This window comes from Urtica dioica, chromosome 9 (assembly GCF_054948205.1).
Source record: "Urtica dioica subsp. dioica isolate 48M chromosome 9, U.dioica_male_clone48M_v1_H2, whole genome shotgun sequence".
Lineage (NCBI taxonomy): Eukaryota > Viridiplantae > Streptophyta > Magnoliopsida > Rosales > Urticaceae > Urtica > Urtica dioica.
Genome location: NC_142764.1, coordinates 18,234,648 through 18,238,597, shown reverse-complemented (window position 1 = coordinate 18,238,597; position 3,950 = coordinate 18,234,648).

Sequence of the window (3,950 nt, the reverse complement as noted above, 5' to 3'; positions counted from 1 at the left end):
CATCAATTGTTTAGTTCCCTCACAACTAATGGAGAACAATAAGAAATCACAAACAATTGTTGACATCAGATGTCAACAATAGACGTCAACTGTTGACATCTAGATGTCAACAGTTGACGTCTATTGTTGACATCTGATGTCAACAGTTGACTTTAGATGTCTAAAATCTGCATACAAGTCGGAGATTACAAATAAATTTCTCAATAAACTAAGAAATCAACAAGAGTCACTACTGAAATGGTGGAAATCACAAAGAAGTCTGAAATTATTGCGTGGACAAAGGAGTAGCACTATTGCATGTTTGACGATTGTGGCCAATTTGCCCGCAACGCGTACACTTGCGCCTAATAATGTCCTCACCTTGAGAGGGTATTCTTCTCTTTTTGGGTCTACCGGCGGCACGTGCTTTGTGTTGAGGCGGAAGAACTTTGATATTCTCCACCTCGGGGGGAATATTCCAACTCTAAATGTCGCCATGAGGATGATGTACACCTGCGTAGGTTGCCCGCAAATACTCCGTAGAGTAGAACTCGAAAATGTAGTTCTCAACTTGACGGTTACGTACTCGACATGCTGCGATTGCGTGTGGACAAATAAAATTATGAGCCTGCCATCGCCGACATGAGCATGTCCTCTCTTCTAAATTAACAGCATATAAAATCCTCTCTCTGTCTACGACCTCAAACTCGTCGACTGAAGATGGCCTCACCTAGTAGAAAACATAACTTCATCAAAATCTTGTACAAAAAAGGAAACATACAACAATTGTAGACTTTACATGTCAACAATAGATGTCAATTGTTGACATATGAAGTCAACAAAACCCTGTCAACTATTGATATTTGTTGTTGACCATACGCTGTGCAACAATACATGTCAATACAAGTCTGAAATCACAATTAGCGTATGAAATAAACAAGGCGGAAACCATTTACCTCCATTCGAACAGCGTATGCGATGTACTTGTCTGCTTTGGCTTGGTATACTTTTGTCAGGAGCGTGTTTGTTTTTGCCGCAGCGTCTCGACGTTCATAAAACCATTTCATACTTCTCTATCTCAGCCAATCCATCAACTTCGAAACTGGAAATTGTCTGACTTTTACATTTAATGCATTCAATGCTTCCGCGTTGTTGTTCGTCATGATACCGTACCTCTTTCTCCTGAACATGGATCGTGCCCACCTTTGATACCCGACATCATTAGTTAAGTATCGTCGTATTTCGGGATTTTCAGCGTCCAACATGACCATGAAACTTTCAAATTCTCGATGAGTGTATGCCTTCGAGGCGCCGTAAAATTTCCACTTCACCTCCTTCATAATCCCCTTGAAAGTAGTCTTCAAATTACCGTGAAGATGGTACATGCAAAAACCATGATCACAGTTCGGAAATACCGTCTTGATGCCATTGATTATGCCAGCGTGCCTATCAGATACAAATACTTGCTCTTCTCGTTCCCCAATTGCATCTTTCAATTTGGTGAAGAAGTAAATCCAAGTTTCGTTAGACTCTGAAGGACCAATACAGTAGGCTAGTGGAAAAATTTGTTTGTTTCCGTCCATCCCACACGCCGTATACAACGTTCCTTTGTACTAGTTCTTCAAATGAGTACCATCAACGATAATCACGAGTCTGACATACTTCCACCCCGTTCTCCATGGGCCGAGTGACATGAAAAACTAATAAATACGCCGCCCTCACCAGTGACGAGGTCAAATAAAGAACCTGGATTCTTAGTCTCGATCATGTACCTTAGCTTAGGTAAGAATGCGTACGACTCCATGGAATTGCCGTAGAGGGACTTTAGAGCCTGCTCTCTGGAGCGCGAAGCTTTTTTGTAAGACATAGACACCCCGTAATCCATTTGCATGTAGTTCATTATCTCTTTCGGTTTTCACATACCCACGCTTGGATCAATACACTTATGCTTCACAACCTCTCCTATTAAAGTACTCGTTGCTTGCGGGTGACGTCCTTGTCTTATGTTCAGGGCACAACTATGGTCGTTGTCGAACCTAAAACATGAAAATTAAAACAAACTTAGTTTCAACATTAATGTCAATTGTTGACATCAGATGTCAACAACTGACATATGTGAGTAATTAGCCCTCTGTTTGTTGACATAAAATGTCAACAATTGACAGTAGATATAAAAAAACAGAGATCTAATTACACTATTTCAATTTCATACATAATTCAACAAAGAGAGTTTACCTTCTAATTTGGAAAATGGGCGTGTTAGCCTTTCTCACGGCCCGGACAGCCCAATTACAATGCTCTCCCAGACAAACAACATGCAATGCGTTTTTGTCCGAGTTCTTTGTCTTATACATGAAGTTATTGTTTATGGCGAACATCATCAAGTGTTTCTGTAAAGTCTTTTTATCCTTGTACAATGCATGTCGCTTAATAAATACGGGGGAATGACCATCTAAAATAATAGCCGCATCCACGTTTGCGCCTTTCCTAGTAGATGAACTTGGGACGCTGTGTGAATTCGGCGTAGACGGTGATGAAGGACGGGAGTTTTGTGAGGGTGAATGAGGGGATCGTGGTGGAGGAGGGGAGTTGCGTGGTGGAGGATGGGATCGTGGTGACGGAGAGGAGTTGAGTGGTGGAGGAGGGGAGTTGCGTGGTGGAGGAGGGGATCGTGGTGGAGGAGGAGTGCGTGGTGGAGGAGGAGATCGTGGTGGAGGAGGGGAGTTGCGTGGTGGAGGATGAGAGTTTCGTGGTGGAGGAGAGGATTGAGAATTTATAGGTGGAGGCGAGTTTCGTGGTGGAGAGCATTGTCGTTGTCGTTGTTGTTGTCGTTTTGTCTCATAGTCGTCAACCTAATGTCATCCAATCCGACCGTACCACGAATTACCGAATCGGGAGTTGGAACCGAACCACATCCCTCCTCGGGTATGGATGGCATGTCGGAAACTCTTCTAGGCGGGTTTCCAACGCAACCACTATCACGGCTATTGCGAGTGGATCCAACCCCTGGAGAATCGAGCCCGGATGGAATTTCATTTATTTTCAATATCAATTGTAATTTCTCCGTGTCATCTTCTCTCCTCTTCCTCAAATATAAATAACCTTCTAACGTAGCGTCGTTGGTTATCTCAACAGGTTTCATGGCACCAGCCATCGCGTATGCAACACCAATGGTATGAGTGGATGGTGATTTGCCCAAATTCGCATAAATGATTTGCATCGAACTAGCGAAGTTAACTTCATACGGCACCATGATTCCGAAAGATCCATTCTCATGATAACAACCAGGTTCAACCCAAGTTCCACTGTTCTTGAATAATAAATAAATAGCCGCCATCACTGCGTACAAAAAGCATAGGCAGAGTTGTTAATTATTTGTTGACTTCAGATGTCAACAGTTGACGTCCACTGTTGACATCTGAAGTCAACAATTGATGAACTCTGTTGACGATTTCTTACTAACTGGTGAACATACTCATACCAAACAGAACATTTGAATCTCTTTAAACTATCAAAATGATATAGAACTTGAACTTTTTGAACCACGAAATGAAGAAATGCGAGACAAACCTTGTGTGCAAGCTGGTGGTCTTGGACGACGATCTTCTGCGCGGGCTGGTCTTGGACGACGAACTCGTGGGCGTTTGGGTCTCGTAGGCGTTTGGCTCTGCGTGACGTTTGGGTGTCGTGGGGGTAGAGACGCCGAGGGTTTTAGAGACCGACGGAGAGAGAGAGAGAGAGAGAGAGAGAGAGAGAGAGAGAGAGAGAGAGAGAGAGAGAGAGAGAGAGAGAGAGAGAGTTATGGATTAATGTGAGATATGAGCGGGATATGGAGAGTTGGTGGGTTGTAAGAAAAATTTAAGAGGAGGGTAAAAAGGTAGTTGCACATTTGAGTTAGTGGTATTTTTGTCCAAATTATGGTTTTGGTGGGAAATTGAAAAAGTTATGGTTTTGGTAGTAGATGAGACAAT